This window comes from Cupressus sempervirens, chromosome 3, assembly GCF_028749045.1.
Source record: "Cupressus sempervirens isolate cs-2001-9-10 chromosome 3, ASM2874904v1, whole genome shotgun sequence".
NCBI lineage: Eukaryota > Viridiplantae > Streptophyta > Pinopsida > Cupressales > Cupressaceae > Cupressus > Cupressus sempervirens.
Window position 1 is genome coordinate 701521954 of NC_143120.1, and position 19419 is coordinate 701541372.

Genomic DNA, 19419 nt, shown 5'->3' on the forward strand with positions numbered 1-19419 from the left:
AGAATTTATGACCTCGAGATATCATTATTCTATCAAATTTAAACAACTTTGAAGCTTTTTTTTTGTTTAATTGATTCATGAAAAGCTATACTGACAAATGAATCTTATTGAGGAAGATAGCTTGATCTCAGATGAATCATCCTAATCAATCAAAACTTTAAACAAGAAATATATAGAATCATTTTTTATCATAATGGATAATAAGTTTTAGATCTGAGATGTTTTGAAGAAGTATTAATAAGATTTAGATTTGAGACATCTTAAAGAATCATTTATAATGTATACTTTTGAGATCTTTATATAGTTGTTATCTTTGTTTTGTATTTCTATAGATTTAATGACTATGCTCTTCTTTGGACAACTAGATTTTATCAATAATGGAGTAGATATGTAGATCAAAGAAAAGTAGAACATACCTCAATGAAGACAAGAAGGCCCTTGAATTAAGGAGCAATGTCAAACATAAACCCAGTAAACCATTCAATAAATCCCTCATTCCCCATATACACAAAGATGGGAGATTTGGAAGAAGCACCACCCCAATATTTTGAATTGATAAGATATTTTTGTTGAAATGTGTCATAGTTGTGTTGAGTGAAATTGAAATGATCCAAAGTTTGTGTGAAGTATTTAACATCATATTTCATAGAGGGAGAAGAAGAAGAAGGATGAGGAAGAGAAAACATATTCTTTCTTAGGATTTCATGAGCATGAGGAAGGGAAGAAGTAGGTACAACATAAATAGAGAGGCCAAATAATCATACAATCATACAAATGAAGTAAAGAGGAGGGAATCCATGCCACAAATGGCCATTGTATGGAAAAATTGTTCTCTTGGTTTCTTATGGTCTTTATAAGAGATATATGACTTTTTCTATGTAAGTCATTATTAGTGGTTTGGTTTTGTTTATCCTGATTTAGCTCACATGCTACTTGTATGTCATTCTATACTTAAGATCTGATGTTGCATTTTATATATTTATTCTCTCCATGTTTGATTGATGGTATGGGAAATTCACTGGTTTTGTATGAAGTGGATCCATTAATTTTGTGCAACCCTGGGTTATTCTTTGGGTTATTTGAACTTATCAAGAACTTGAGTAATATTGGCAACTCATTGTTGTTTTTTAGAGCACATCATCCTAAGTTCATTGTATATTTTTAAACCTCTTTCCTCTTGTCATAGTGCTAGTTTTTTATAGTGTGATTTTGGAGTACTAAACTCTTTGATAGACTTGCCCATGATGTTTGTAAACAATCATCGTGCAAATGCAAACTATAGAAATTGAGGCAAGTAGATTTCAAGTTGCATTGAAATCAAATGGATGAAATATATGAGTTACATGATTACTTTTCCCCATTGGTATATCACATTTATAGTTGTGGATATCATCTCTACATAGATGTCCAAAATCATTCACAAACCACTAGTAGAGTGAAAAATTCACAATTGAACAAAGTTGAGAGATTTATACAATGTTAACAAATGATTTCATGAAATGAGAGTAATTTTTGCATTAAGGTTTAAGAAAAGTACCCATGTATTTAATTGATTTATTTTTTCATATTTACTATAGTACTTCATTTGCTCTAATTTTTTATGATTTGTTTCAAATTCTTGTCTATGTAGAATCTAGATTTTTTTGATTGGATGACACAAAGAGAGTGGATCCAAACCCTTGATTGTGCATTATTGTTATACATTTTAATCATATATTATCATAGTTTTTGGTCATTATCATCATGCAATCATGTCTTGCTGATTTTGAGGTCTTCCTATGTACTATTCCCTTTGAACAACTCATATTTGATCATTCAATGGCTTCTTGTCCTAGGGAGGGAAATGCATCTTCTCTAAGGAATCATTTCATCATATTTATAATCTATCCACTTTTACATATCTTTATATTTCTTATTGTTTTATTCTGGATAACATCCTAAATTCTAGAATATTTTTATTCTTTATTTACGAGCTCTAATCTCTTATAACCCAAATTTATATTCTTGCCAAGTGCTAATCACACCTTTGTAAAGAAAGTTAGGCTAATCTATGTGTGTGTTTGGTGTATGCAAGAAAATTTATTCCAACATTGTAAAAAAAAATGTTTTGGACCACTACTTCAGCTTAAGATTTAATCAAAGATCACCAATGGAAAAAAAAAAAGCATTCTAGTAACACTTATCAAGTTATTAGTGGAACACGTCATCCCACACTTGTTGGTTCAATTCCTAATATTTTTGAAACTTTCTCTTAGAGTTAAAAAAGTAGTTTGTAAGAGTATGATTTAGGATAAGAAGTCTTTTGTAACCTAATATACTAGCTTGAAATGTTTATAAACACTAAGTGACTCTATGCAAGTCCAATTACAAAAAATTAAGACAAAAAAATTTCAAGTTGAACAAATAAATGACTCCAATCTAACTTAACTTCCAAGAAGACTTTATTTAATAACTACTAGCTTATAGAGATTCCAATGAACACTATGATAAAAAAAGGGGACATTAAAACACTAAAACATGCATAAATAGGCTATGTCATAAACCCAAATTACTGGAATAGATAACAAGAGTACATATAATATAGTCCAACTATATTGGCTCCTTGCATCCTTACGTAGAAGTAATAGTTTAAATTCGCAAGTTCAAGTTGCATTTTTAAAGTTGGAAGTTCATGCATATTTTGAAGCCATATGAATCGAAGTTAAGTAAAAATATACCAATTGTTAGAGTAAATAATTATTATTTACTCTTTTACTTAAGTTTACTTAGGTTAATGCATTTATTTATTAGTTTTAGACTAGGAGTTGTTAACAACATGGGAGTTTATTCCTATCTAAGTCATACTTATCCTCTCACCTTGATCGAGGATATCCCACCTTTTGTGGACGTATGCTTAGTTTTCATTCTTATCTCCTAGCACTTTCTAGTACTTTCTAAGCTTGTTCTACAAGCTTCCTAGAAGCCTTTATAAACAGGCTCTCCCTTTGCATTTTTTGTACATCAATTTCATTTTCACATTGTTGCAATATAATTTTTCTTTGTTGCTTCAAGCTCTTGTTCCTTCCTTCTTTGATTTCTCTTCAGTAGGTTATTTACATGCAAGTGATCTTGGCACACTATGAAGTTGGTTTTCATCAACTTCTACCTGGCATCAGAGCCCCCCTATTGCTTCCTAGTTTAAAGGATTTTTGAAGCTACGATTCAGAGATACAAACCCTAGTTTGTTTGTGATTTTTTCTTCAATCGGGAGGAAAGGCACTTTTTTAGTATTTGGAGAAAAAGGAGAAAGAGGGTTTGACATAATAGATTTGACATTTTTTGGGGTTTTTTCTTTTTTTCTTGGAGGTGCGACAGTGGCAATTTAGAAAAAATAACTACAAAGGTGATTTTCAAACAATGATATCTCCCTCATATGGACTCATATTTTTGAGCAATTTTTTTTCATTTTGGGGTAGAATTTTGTGATCTACACATTGGTGCAGGAAGTTTGATATCTCTATTCTTGATTTTTTTTGCAACTCAAAAATCCCATTTGTTCCACCTTCAAAGGCTTCATTTGGGCCCATATGGACACATATTTCAATGCTATTTAAAAAAAAAGTGCATGATTTATTGTCTACTTTCCATATTTGGAATCATTTTGGAGTAATATTGAGTTCCTATTTTTGATGTTGAAGTAGAGGCTTCAGTTTCCTCCCTCTCTACTTCTGGAATCTATGTTATTTTCTCAGTTTTTGTGCTTTCTATAGTTGTTTCTTTAGTATTTAAGGGATATATTTATCAGTTGTGGGGGGGAATTTTATTTTCTATAATTTACTTTAGAATAGACCCTCACGTTTCTATCTTCTTCTCCCAATGTCGGATCCTTCTGTGACCCAGCTCAGGCTGCACAACTATCACACCTAGAAAGCACAAATGATTAGGCTTCTCATGTCATGAGGTTTATGATCATGTCTAGATGAGAACCAACCTATTCTATAGTGCCCCTTTGAGGTTTTTTAGCACAAAAAAAAAATGGATGAGGCCATGGGATTGATTGCACTAAACATTTTAGATAGTCTACTACTTGGATGGTTTGACCACTCCACAGGCTTATTGGACCAAATTTTAGACTTTGTTTGGCATAGTGAATGAGTTCTTGGCACTTTAGCTTGATGCAAAGTTGAATTCATTGTGACCAAATAGCTTTCCCACCACTAAAGACTTCTTGCTAAAGTTCAAATCTCTGCATGCAGTTTTGCAGGGATGTGGGAAAAGCAAAATAGATGATGAGTGTATCTTTTTGATACTCTCAAAGTTGCAAGGATAGCATCAAATCATCCCTTCCATTTTCTACTCCACTATGGATGCCTTGGGTAATAGACATTAGATGCCTTCTTTTGAGACATTTTGTGATCAGTTGACATGGGAACAATCCAAGATCACTTAGATGGATTCACTTATAGGTTCACAGTCACATGCATTGCTTGCCAAGGATACATAGGAGCAGAAGTTGAAGAAGATATCTAATTCCTCTTCTTAGCACTCTATTGGTTTATCATCTTCTAAGAAGAAGGAGAAAAATAAGTTTGAGACTCCTACCCATTCCTATTGTTACAAGGGATCTCATGATGAGTCACATTATTTTCAGAAGAGATTTGATGGCTATGAGAAATAGATTGCTAATTTGTAAGCTCTCCTTCAGAAGTGCACTATTTCCTCTCCATCCTTATCTACCTCACAAGGGTCTTCTCTTCAAGCTTCTTCCATCTCTTTGACATCTACACTAGATCTTGGAAAGGGTCATGCATTACAGGCTTCCATTGCATCTCCTTCACATGTTCCTTAGATACTAGATTTAGGTGCTTCTCACCATATGACGTCTTCTCAAGGTGTCTTCTCCACTATTGATGCTTCTCCCATTCCTCATATTCTCATGGGGAATAACACTACCCTACTAGTTTTTGGGAAAGGTTCACGTCGCATCCAAGATGGTATATTCAATGATGTATTGTATATTCCATCTCTGTCTGCAAACCTTCTCTCAATTTCTTAGATTACATGTAGTGGATTAGGGAAGACAGTTGAGTTCACTATTGATTTAGTCTTCATTTGGGATTGTGTAATAGGAGGTCTTATTGCTATGGGGGTAGTTGATCCTTCCACTTGTCTCTACACCTTCTCACACTTTGGTCCACCATCTTTTTTGTTAGAGCACACTACTTCTCTTTTGCAGGAGCATCATATGGTTTAGTGAAGATACTTAAACCTTTGTATTATTTTTGAGATCCCTATTTTGACTACCACATCACATTTATTTGAGGTGTTTTCTCTTCAATAGGATTGTCCTTCTACTCTACTTGATCCTCTAGGTCCATTCACCAAGCCTCCAGGTGCACCTATTGTAGATTCTACAATGGACATTCATGATAGTGTCATCACACCTGCCTTGGGGATTCCTTTTAGGATCCTCATATTTTCTCCTTTGAGCATTAGCTAGGCCTTCCATTTTTCCCTCTCATTCAGGGTTTCCCTTGTTTTGTTCCATTCTTTACTCTGCATTGGATTTTCATTGGTTCGATTCTTTTTGCAGGGGCTCTATTATTCTGGGGGGGGCTTTGGTGTCTTTTCTATCTCTCATGGGGGGGCTAGTTGTACTTATGGTTTTTAGAGAGTCTCTTGAGCCATTTTTAGTGGAAGTTGTCCTTGGGGGGTCTTGTTGAGGCCTTCCTTCCTTTTTTTTTAGCATGTTTGTTCTTACCACTTTTTGGGGGAGAGTTTTTCCCATGAGGTTTTCCCTCTTTCACCATTTTCAAAGGTTGCATTTCTTTGCATTTTACATGGGTACCTAAAATGGCCTTGTTGCTGGGACCCATTTTTCATTTCATCTTAGTTTTTGTGAGCTTAAGTGCATTCCCCTAAGTTGCATTTAGGGTGGGTGTTAGAGTAAATAATTATTATTTACTCTTTTACTTAAATTTACTTAGGTTAATGCATTTATTTATTAGTTGTATACTAGGAGTTGTTGACAACATGAGATTTTGTTCCTATCTAAGTCATACTTATCCTCTCACCTTGATCGAGGATATCCCAACTTTTATTGACATATGCTTAGTTGTCCTTCTTATCTCCTAGCACTTTCTAAGCTTGTTCTACAAGCTTCCTAGAGGTCTTTATAAATAGGCTCTCGCTTTGCATTTTTTCTATAGCAATTTCATTTTCACATTGTTGCAATATATATATTTTTTGTTGCTTCAAGCTTGTTCCTTCCTTCTTCGGTTTCTCTTCAGCAAGTTATTTGCATTTAGGTGATCTTGGCACACTGTGAAGTTGGCTTTCATTAACTTCTACACTAATAAATCTAGGTATGTGTAGGATCATGGTGTGCCAAAAAATGGCGATCTAGAAAATATGTAGTTTTAAAATACCTCAAAGAATTTCAAAATCTATTCCAACTTTTTCCCAACCATCCTGATACCAAACCAAAAAATTAATATCTTTATAATTGACCCTATGTGGTTAACTTTAAAAGCATCCCAAAAAATGTGTTTTTGGATTGTTCTTGTGTATTTTTTACTTCAAACATGTATATGACAACCTTTTTTCCACACAAATTTGATGAAACAAAAATGGTTTCTTAAGAATGTTCTTAGCTTTCCATAAATGTAATGTCTACCAAATTATGGGTTCAATAAGTAATTATTAATTATTTTATAGTGGAGTTAGATATAAAGTGTTGATTGACACACTGATTGAAAAATAACTATAACTTCCAAATAGTACAATATTTTTTTAATCCAAAAGATGCATCACATTATATGCTTCTTCTACTGCAAGGAAAAAAATATTACAGAGTTTTGAATTAGTTAAGGTGGTTAGACATGAGAATTTTTTAATTCTGAAAATACTATAGTAGAAAATTCATAATTAATTAATTATTTAGAATAAAAATACCCAAAAAATATATATCACATTTGAGTATGAGTCAACTTCTTATATTTAGAATCTTATTAAAAATTATTATCATTTGATTTTGATTAAGGTGGTAAGAAATACATCTACTTCTTGTTTTTGTCCTGAACATTTTCTACTATTGCATTAAAATTAATTTTTTTGACCAATATATATATATATATTCAGATAAGGCCTAGTATTTTATAAACTAAATTCAATTTCCTAGAGAGACTTATGTCTTAACTTTTTGACAAAAATTTGATAAGAAGTTGTAAATTGCACATCAAGTTGACATAAACCTGATTTCCTAAGTTTTCGTTGTGACTTAAGGGTAGAGTTTGGTTGATCATATTCCTACACATAGGTAATAGCACAAACTTGGGTGGCGATTTCACGAAAGTCAATTTCGCGAAATGAGACCTTTCCAGAAATGGGTACTTGATTTTAATAAATTAGGTACCCATTATGTTCGGGCACCCGATCCATATTTAAAAAATTGGATACCCAATTTTTTAATATGGATTGGGTGGCTGAAGTGTGTTTTTAAAATTCGGTACTCGATTGCAAAAAACTACAAACCCTTGTTGCTCTTTTTCAGCGTACCAAGTATTTTACTTTTTTTTCTACTATTTTATTTCATTTTTTTTAGTTTTACACTTTATAATTCCATCAATTTATTGTTTTTTCTTTTACTTTTAATATTTAAAATTGTAAATTTCCATTGTTAATAGTTTTGTCTTTAGATTATTGTATGTGTTTATTTAAATACTTTCATATATGTTCATTTTAATTTTAATTTTTTTTAGATGTTCATTTGAAAATTATTATTATAGATGTTTTGATGTATTTAATACAAATTACAATGTTGAATGATTAGATAGATGCAAATTAGATTGTTTAAACATGTAATTACATTGATATTTTATATTTATTTCAACTAAATAGTAATTAATTATAAATTAGTTTGTAAACCATATAACAAAGAAAGTAAAACTAACTATATTCCTAAGTCTAACCTCAACCTAACCATAACTGTACAATAATTTAATCTAAACCCTAAACATAAAACTAAGTATTTAATGTGTAACACCCTGCCAAGGGATCCAAACATAAAACTAAGTATTTAATGATTTTACTTATTGTATTGTACTTTGTTTCATAGATCCAAGAGGGATGATATAATCTATCTTATAAATGTATATTCTTTCAACCTTTCATACCCTGTGACATGTACAGTGGATGATTGCGCATTCTGAATTAATGACAAGTGGCATTTAGAACAAATGTATATTATTTAAATGGATTGAACTTGTAGTTATTCTTTCATGTGGATGTGTTATTTATTTTACTTAGTATTATTTAAAAATTAAATGTGACTCAATGTCTTGGGATTCTTAAGGAATGTAATCTATTTTGTTTGCTTATGTATTATTGTATGTTATTGTTTACTTAGTAAAAATTTGGCTTAGTTCTTTGGATCCCTTGGTGAGGCATTGCATAATGTGCTCCCTTACCTTAAAACTACAATTTTAACTTTAAACCCTAGATTAATGTAACTCTAATCGTAAGCTCAACTCTTTAATCCTAACATTAACTAAATCTCTAATCCTAAACAATCATACATAACCATTTATCCTTAACACAACCTTAGCCCTAATTAGGACATTTAAATGTAGACAAGCTCTTAAATTCTATTTGTGATTTTCAATAAACTTAATGTTTCAGGGTCCAAATCAAATGCAATTTTAAATCCCCTACTCCAAATTATCTGGACCATCATATCCATTTATCATTTCATTATTTAGTTAGATAAATTTTACAACAAAATTCTCAATAATTTGATGACCATATCTTTTTTAATAAAACTACACACTAACCATAAACATAGTATTAACCTTGATGTAAAATCTCACTTTCACCATAATTCTAAACCTAACCCTAACACTGATTAAAATTTTAGCCAAATTATATGATTAACATTGAGAAACCTAACCCTAATCATTAATAAATTTAATCCTAAATGTTAAACACTAATTCTAAGTATACCTTCAAATCTTAAACCTAACACTTGATCCCTAGCCAAGTAACTATAACAGTAGGTCCATAATGGAAAGTAATCTTAATCCTAGGTTTGAAAATATTATTTAATGATTTTAAATTGGGTTGAATAAATATCAAGAAATCTTAATGATAAACTATAAAATAGTACTTCAAGAAAAACTTATTTTGTACTATAACTAATTATCTTAATTTGTTAATATTTCTCTTGATAATGATATTTTATGATTTATGTTCTTTTAATTTCTCCGCATAATATGTACGACTTAACTTTTCACCATAATTTATGTAGATAATACATTTCAATCAATATGGATTTTATTTTTAGATGTGTGTTTGATTCTTTTAGCATGACATTTTTTCACATTGGACATGCTTTTTTACTATTTAATACATAATTGACTTAAAATTATATTTAGAATGGTTTTTATACTTAGACATTGGGTAAATAATTTCATGTCTTTGTCTAAGTTAAATTTGGATTTTTTTCTTGAAGCATTATTTGGTCAAGAGTTTTATTTTTTGGGAAATATAACTATCTATTGTAATAGCTAGAGTGTCATAAATTTGACAAAGAATCCAATCTTGCATAAGAAAGAAAAACACATGGACATCCAATAATATCTTCCAACTAAGATCTTGTTATCACCCTAACTATTACTATGACATTTGCACAAAACATAATTGTGATCTAGTAATCAAACTTGAAGTTTCCTATAAGTAAACACCACTTTTTGATACACATTCTTTGTTACACAAATCTTCACTGAACATCTAAGGTCACAATCTACATGAGTCTCCAACTTAGCCTCTTTACTAAAATTTATACTAGAGTAAGAAACAATATTTTGGTTACCTTTGACTACATCCTCCTCATGTTCACTAAAAGGACCTTCTAAAACTATTACTTTTGGGATCACCTTCTTCTATCATCTATTAATAGGTCCAACAATTTCTTAAAGAAAAGGGCACTAAAATTTATCACCATGGACACCTCTATCCAATTCTTGAAACATCACCTAGTTGATAAGGAACAAACATTTCACCTCCTTTTATTTTCTACATATCACTTGATAGTTCTTTAACATCTAAGCCTCTTGAGAAACCCTTTTGAATAGTTTAATCCATAAAGCACATGTCATTTCCTTTGGTTTACTAAGATCCAATAAGACTACAAAAAATGTGGCAATGATAGTGTTCACATGCATTATATGTAAATTACTAGGTCATGTCCAAAAATTAACCTTTTTAATACTATTCTCCAAAATCACCCCTAAGAAAAGCATTTTTTTTTGTCTTATATGAGTAATCCTAATCAACATATCCATATGATGGCACCTTAAGTGTAGAGTGTCACTATTGGAATGGAAAGGAAAATTAATATTTCTACCTAGCCCATGATATATATAACCTTCAGTATGTTAATATTGATTAAATTGGTTTCTAAAGTTGCATTATTAATTCCCAAGGTATTGATCAACTTGGTGAGTCACTTGGGATTATTAAACTTTAGCCTTACAAAAATGATAATTCCCTTCTCATGGGGTTGTTGTGGTTCTGCAATGCATGCCCCATTTCAATTAGGAAATGGGGAACCCCTACTTTTCTTTCAAATTCAGGCCAATTTTGAGGCCTTAAGTTTGCATCTTGATGTCGAAGAGTCAGAAAAGTAAAAAGTGAAAAATCAAAAAAAGTCATAAAAGTAAAAAGAAATGAAAAAACCAAAAAATAATTAAATTGAAAAAGTCTTAAGAGAAAAGAAAAATAATAATAATTAAAAATATGCATCTGTGCACCTCACCTGCTATACAAGGATGGACCACCTTTGGTGGTGCACCTGTACACCTTCGCACCTGCACAAGTGTGCATTGTCACACCCAAAGGATGGATAGGATTATATAAACCCCACCCCCTTTACTTTTCCTTCACTACATTTTCATTTTCTCTTTGCACAATTCGCACTCTCGGCTCCTTTGCTCTTAGTTCACACTCCAAACTCTGCACTCCACACGTGCACTAAGGTGTGCAAACCATGTATAACATATGAACCCATGCTGTGTGCACCACACTACCACATGCACTACCCCACGCATGCATACCTCCACACTGTGTGCCCCATGCTGCTACACACAACCCATGTTGTGCACTGTGCACCCATGTCTGTTGTTTTGTCAATGCCAAAGTGACCTCCTAGGCCATCACAATTTTTTTCTCTTATTATGTTTTATCTCATTGAGCACTTTGGTATTCATAGTTGTGATCCCTTAAGGAGAATCCAATTATGAATTATATATTCAAAATAATTAGTATGATATTTTCCTTCCATCTTTGTGAAAATGTGATATATCTCTACAAAATCAGGGTCATCTAGGTACAAGTGTTTGAGAGACTTAATGCCAACACTTTGTAGTTGAACTTCTTCAACAAGACCAATCCTCCTACTTAGAGCATTAACAATTTTATTTGCTACACCCTTTTTATGCTTAATAAAGGTAAAGGCATGCAATTATTCTACCCATTTAAGATGTCTGACTGAAAGTTTTTCTTGAGAATTAGAAAACTTAATGCATGATTGTCTATGTAGATGAAAAATTCCTTTAGAATCAGATAGTGCCTCCATTTCTTGAGGGCTTGTACCATGGCATAGAGCTTTAGGTCATATGTAGATTATTTTCTTTTAGTCTCATTCAATGTCTCCAAAAAGAAAGAAACTAGTTTGCCTTCTTGGATTAGGACAACACCTATAGCCAAATTGCTTGCATTAGTCTCCATAGTGAAGACTTTGTTAAAATTAGGGAGAACCAAGATAAGATATTGAGAAAATCTATTCTTCAAGTATTGAATGCATCATTTGCTTCCTTTGTCCATGCAAACTTGATTTTCTTCCCACCTTTTATTGTTTCCAACATTGGTGCACACACATGACTAAATTTTTTAATAATCTTTCTATAGAAAGTTGAAATCCCATGAAGCTTCTCACATCACCTTGATTCTTTGGTGGAGGCCAATTAATGATTACATCTACCTTCTCAAGATCCATCTTGAGGGTACCTTGTGAAATTACAAAACCTAGGAACACAAGTTCCTTCTTCATAAACATACATTTTTCCAAGTTGATTACCAACTTGTTCTGATGGAGTCTTCTTAGTACCTATTCCACATGATTAAGATGGTCTTCCTTGCTATGGCTAAATATTAATATATCATCAAGTTAAATTAAAACAAATTTTCCAATGAAATCTATGAATATCTCATTCAAAAGCCTCATAAAAGTACTAGGGGAATTTCTTAAATCAAAAGGCATTACTAACCATTTAAAAAAACCTTCATTTGTCTTGAATGTTATTTTCCATTCATCTCCTAGCTTGATTTTGATTTGATGGTAACTAGACTTCAAGTCTATCTTGATCCAGTAGGTCCTCAATCATTGGCATGGGGAACCTATACCTTATTGTGATTTTGTTTAGAGCCCTTCTATTATTACATAACCTCCACTCACCATCCTTTTTATGGGCTAAAAATGAAGGTATGACACAAGGACTGTGACTCTTTTGGATAAGCCCTCTTTCCAACAATTCAATGACCTGTTTTGCAATCTCTACATGCTACAATGGTGTCATTTTATATGGTGCCTTATTAGGCAAGGATGAGCCTAGTATAAGTTCTATTTGATTACTAATGTCCCTAATGGGAGGGAGGCTAGTGGGTAGGTCACTAGCAATGACATCCTTGTACTTTTGCAATAATTTAACAATTTCATTTGGTATGGGCCCCTTTTGATCAAACTTGATGTTATCCTTGGGTTTTGAGATTAGAATAAATGACTCCATATTAGATTCTTTCAATTTTTTTAGCATCTCCTTTTCTCCTGTGATAATCATAGTGGGTTCCTTTTTAGATTTGTTATTAGGTAGGGGCTTCATAGTGAAGGTCTTCCCATATTTGGTGATGTATTAGGTGTTATTCCTACAATGGTGTATGACATCAAAATCAAATTTCTAGGGCTTTCCTAAAAGGATGTGTGAGGCATCCATCTCAACTACATCACAAAGGACTTCGTCCTTAAAATTAGACATAGAAAACTCTACCTAGGCTTGTTCTATGACTAGTGTTTGTTGGCCTTTGGTTAACCATGAAACATGATAGGGGTAAGGGTGTGTCTTCTTAGGAAGATCTAACTTTTTCACCATTTCACAAGATACAAGATTTTTAGTTGAACAATAATATACAAGAACATTGCATACCTTTTACATGACATTTGATCTTTGTCCTAGAGAGATTATTCCTTTGTGGAGGTTCTTGAGTTTGTGGTACTTGAAGGAAGACCTGCCTCATCATCAAACATGCTTCTTCCTCTAGTTCCAATTCTCTAGCATTACCATTGTCTTCTTGCTTATCTTCTTTGGCAACTACTTCTCTCTTCTCACCTTGCTTGTTGTTGTTCCTCTTCTTAGGGAATCTTCCTGCGTGGTGTCCCATTTGATTGCAATTGAAACATTTCAAAGGTCCATTACTTCTTCCTAAATTTGTCCTTCCTGTATTGAAAGGTCTTCTTCCTCTATATTTTCCTCTTGAATTAGAGTCACTATTTTCTTTATCTCCTTGGTTAGAGATTTTTTTGTTGCTTCCACTACTTTGTCCCTTGTTCCTAGAGTTTCCCTTGCCTCTAAAATTCTTCCTAGTATCATTGCTCTTCCCTTTGACAAACTCTTGCTTTCTCTTCCATTTTTCCTCTACCTTGAGTGCCATTTGATAGCACTTATTGACTATGGTAGAGCAATGTAGGCTTAGTTCCTCTTGAATGGGCACCTTCAAGCCATTTATGTATCTTGCCAACTTCTCTTCCTCATCTTCTGCCATATTGGTCTTCATAAATAGTTTTAGGAACTCCTTAGTGTATGAGCCTACATCCATGTCCTTCTGTTTCAAACTTTTCTTCCTCCTATGGAGTTGTACTCAATAATCCTTAGGTACATAGGTTTCTTTGATCAAAGCTATCATTCTATTCCATGAATTTATCATTCTCTTTTGGATGAAGTTCCACCAAGTTAGGGCTGCCCCCTTCAACTTGGATCTTTCCACCTTTACCCTTTTCTTTTTAGGGATGTCCTCACATTCAAAGAATGTGATCAAAGCCTTTATCCAATCCAAGGCTATATCTACATTCGTCTTGTCATTAAAAACTTGCAAATCTATCTTCTCTTCCATGGTTGTACTTCCCATGGATTTCAAGGTATCTATGAGAGGCCTTTGGTCTATAGGGATGTATTTTCAAAATCATCCTCCTTTTTATCACTCCCTTCATCTTTAGACCCATTTTGTTTGTATTTTTTCTCAAGCTTCTTCTCAAGTTCTTGAAGCCTCTAAGTTAAGACTTTATTTGCAGCCTTTTGTTCTCTCACCATCTTTTCTAACTCTGTACTTGTAACCCTTGTAGGGCTCTCCTCACTTTCATGTTTAGACATGGCTCTGATACCACTGATGCAGTAGTGGACAACAAAAGTCCTCAAACAACAAGAAATGATGAAAGTCTCCAATTCCCTCAACACCCAAAGTGAAGGGTCCTAGTTCAAATACCTATCATAGGTATGGAAATGGTCTTAAAGGAAGGTTATCATAACCCCACAAGACAAGGTAACCTAATCACTAGGTCTACCAAAGTTCTAAGCACCAAACTCACAAATGCACTATATGATTCCCTTGACAAAAAGATAGATCAAACCCCAAAAAGTGGATACAAAGACCAAGGGTGACCTAAAATCACTATTATGGCCTATTTAGGTCTTACTCAACATGAATCAATAATTCTTTCCATCAAAGACAACTTATAACATCAAGTTGCTTTGAAAACCAAAGATTTGGCTTGTAGCCCTTCCTAGAATGAAAAAGGAACATAAGTTTGAATGTTCTCAAATAACATGATGAATTGACTAGATATTCTAATACCCTTTTTGGTTTTAAAAAATATGCCAAACTTCCCAAGGATGAAAATGAATAGAGGTTGTTGCTGTTGCAACATTAGACCGAATTTCTAGGCCTAATTAGGGCTCCATTACATTGCAAGTACACTTTCTATAATGGAAAAACTCAATCCAACTATTGAGATGTGTGGGAATTTAAAAAAAACAAAAATCCAAGGTTTTCACTTCTAGAGAATCCCAAAACACAAACTAGGAAGGATTGTTGTAAATGTTGTATGGTGTACTCACGAAGATGCACGCCTAGGGTAGGGTGGCAAACCCAACTCACTACATTTTATGGAATTTTTTTTGTAAAATATCAAAGTAAATGTATACACCTTGAATTTCAATAAAGGGCATCAATTTCATATGGTGGAATGTGTCAAAATGTCCCAACCCTAGGCAAAATGCTAATTTCTAGGCTGAATCCTAGGCAGCGAGAAAGAAAAATCAATGACTCTCAACATGTGATGAATCAGAACATGAGAATTGGTGCAAATAAAATTAGATTCATTTTTCCAGCTTCTATGATCATTGGTACATCTCATCTTGTCTGTAAAAATCCATACACTTGCCTAGAACATAGGTTTTGCAAGGAAAAATGTTGAATTTTATTGATTGGAAATCCAAATTACAATATCTACTCCTACCATCAACCTATGAGGCTTTGTAGGAATTTTCCAATAGTTACATGGTTAGTTCAAATTTACTATTCATTGGAAAAATAGGTTTGAATTTATTTGACAACTTTTACCAAAGTTGCTCAAAAGTTGTTGACGACTTTTTGAGCAACTTTTGCAAAATTTGTAAAAATGTAAAACTAGAGACCGAACTTGGTCCAAATTTAAAGTAAATGATCCAACATGGATCTAGATATTAAAAAAAATTAAAAACCTATAATCCTATTTATTTTTAGACTTATTGATAATTTTTTACCTTAGCTTGCCTAATCTTGGAATTAGGCCTTACAACTAGATCAATGTGCCAAACTTGCCTAAGTAGACTATTTAGTATCCTTAGGTGCCTTCTTTGATGAGTCTAGAGTAGGTGCTCCTACACCATTGAGTCATGTACAAAAGGTGTTTAGGATGTGGATAATGTATTTTTGGGCCTACTCTCAATTTAAGAACATCTCTTGAATTAGGTGATACTCTTGTATTATCATGCCAAAAATTTTCAACCAAACTTTTGACTTCACTAATAAGGTTCATATCACATCTCGAGAGTCTACACTACAAGTCCAAAAAATATTTGCTAGATCACATTCAAAGTTAACACTTCTCTTTATATCTCTCTCTAAAGTCTTATAATTCACATTAAGATATCCACTTATGTTACTAATCAATCTTTTGTCAATTATCAATTTGTTAATTAAACCTGTTGTTATTGCTTGTCATGCTAGATTCTTATCTTTAGAGAAACTTCTCTTTCTGATAACATAAAAGGAAATAGAAATAGTGGATACAAATTATTTTTAAAAAGTCATTTTTATTCTTTGGTTTTGCATATATTCCTAACCTTTTCATTACTTTCTCATTTTAGACATTTTAATTAGTTGCAACATCAACTGATATTGAAATCCAAATTTCTTATTATAAAAAAGTGTCTATATAATCTATTATTATGTGTCCTAATTTGTCTTCATGAAATTTATCCCTCAAGATTATCTAGCACATCATTAGGAAAATGAAAATTATGGTCAGGCACTTTAGTATCATTCTGACATGTCATGTTTGTTCAATAATTGGTGTGTCCATGTCTACATTCATACAATTGCTATTTTCAATTGGAATTTCATTTTCACTATTATTTGGAATTCGAATCTCATTTTCATTTTTTCTTGGTATTTCTTTTAGGAAATGCATTTCCATTGGAGTTTGTTGTGCATGATCATTTGACAATCTATTCTCATGAAAAAAATCTAAATCATTTAAATTGTAACCTGCTTCTAAAAAATCACCAATTTCATCATGAAATTTTTTTGAGGGTTTGGAGACACACCTATATTGAATGTTTGATAAGAATGTGCACCTAAATATCCTTGTATTGGGTTCTATTCTTCACCCTCTTTATCCATCATGGTATCCTCAATGCCTTTCTCCTTTGAAACATTGCTTAACTCTCTAATTCTTTGTCTTCTCTCTTGTTGATGTTGTGTTGCATTCTCTTTATTTGTTTCAATATCCTCATTTGTTAGAACTTTTATTTTCTTCTTTTTTCATTGCTTTGGTCCCATTTTTGTACTAGTTTTGAATTTGAATCAATAGATTGCAAATTGTAGTAAAAGATAAGAAAACATAATAACTATGACATAAATTTTCTCTTGCAATTTGAAACTGTTATTCAATCATTCCAATCATTGAAAATTGGTCTATGTGGAATCTTTTGGGTCCCAACAGGCATATTAGAATTGAGTACCCGATTATAAATTGGGTGCCCAATTTGGTTAATGGCTAAATCCAAATTGGGCACCCAATTTTTGAATTACAAATCGGGTGCCCAATTCTAGTGACATGGGCGGGAATTTGGCATAGCTGTGAATTTGCATGGGGTTTTTCCTTGGGGAAAGGCATGGCATAGGCTTGGTCCCACCAAGCCTATGCCTTTAGAAACCAATTTTTTACTAAGGCATTTAATCAACAATTTCAGAGATTGTCGTATTTTTTATATGGTCGTCCCCTTTGAAATTTTTGATGAAACAAAGACCCATTATAGGTCTTTTTAAAAAAAAAATTGGTAAGAGCCCGAAGCCAAGATTAATTATTATGTGTTTTAATTAATTATTATTATTATTTATTAAGCATGATTGTGAGTAGATTCAGACCTAAGATCTCTTCGATAAGAGGCTCCCAATTTACAATTGTGTTGTAGGCTCTTGCCTAAAACCCATTATAGGTCTTACTATTTTGATTTAAAAAAATGTAAATGTTATAGTGTTATGAGTTCATTTTCTACTTTCCCATTATTTATTAATCAAAAGTATCTCTTAAATGTTAAATAGTGAAATTCACTAAAATTTTAATAACTTTCTAAATTTCTCATATTTTGTAAATTAATTTACATGTCATCAATCCTCCCACAATTCTTTTAAAGTTAAAAAAAATCTTTAAAAAAATAAAAATAAATTATGGCATCTTTATCGAAGAGTTTTTAGAAATTAGCTTAATTGTCAATTAAAATTAAGTAAAAAAAAATTCATTAAAAAATCCAAGAAAATTATTCTCATCAATCTTTGGTGTGTCAGGTAACTTCATTTAAGAGGATTCACAAAAATTCATTTAGTTGTGTCAAATTATGGTGTCTGTACATGATATGGTCCTAAAATAGGCATTTTGAAAAAGTGGTTTTTAAAGATCTATACAAAAAAAAAATCTATCATATGGGTATACAAATAAATTACATATTTAAAAAGAATATCCTATGTGCTACAATTTTTATTTTAGAAGTTTTTTAATATATTTAATCTATAAATGACTCAAATTTTGGCATCAATTGAAAATATATTTCAAAAATTGGAAAAACACTTCCACTTTTTGGCCAAAAGTGAGACCCAAATTCTTGCAATGACCCACATACCCATCTTACTTATTAAATTTTCAATGTTCCTGATATGTCCCATCAATTATGGAACCTGGTCTTGATTTAATCGCACCATAACTACAACAATGACCATAACACCAATAAAGAGAACTATAGTAGAATTAAAGAAAACATATCTGGTATTTCTCAATTTCATAATTTTCATATACTAAGGATTTAATCTCAATGTCAAACTGTGAACTTGATCTCTGCAAGGGGAACCATGTAGATTTGATGCATTCAAGAAGAGAATACTTGCACAAAATAAAGCCCAATCTATTACAATTTCTTTAAAATAACTTCGGGAGGGGGGGGGGGGGGGGGGGGGTGGGGGTGAATCAATTATTCAAGGTCTAAATGTCCTATTCAAACTTTTCACTAAGTGTAGTGAGCTCATTCAACCATTCATTCATCCAAGCTTTAACTTTTCTAATCAACAAGCTATTATAAATCAACATGCAAGCATAACACATAAGAAATCAACACATAACATAGTGATTTACGTGAAAACCCAATTTGGAAAAAACTATCAGTAACATGCTACTCAATTTTCACTCTTCAGAAGTGATGCCCTATGAAAGGCCTTCCCTATTAAAGGCTTACAACACACTATCAAATGTGACCTTGTTAGAGGATTTAATCACCCTGTTAGAAGTGGGCCTAGTTAGAGGACTTTAGAACATTCACTTGGAATGCCGCCTCATTAAAGAATTTTAAAATAGCTATTAAACCAACCTAAGTCCATAGGATTTCCATTTCTAATACAATTGCTAGAGAGTATTAGAAAATCTTGACCTGACTACAACATAAAACTTATCTTACAGATCTCAGATCACTTCTCAGCTCATACCCTTGCCTGGCCTTCAATCTCTGCAACTCTTGACAACTT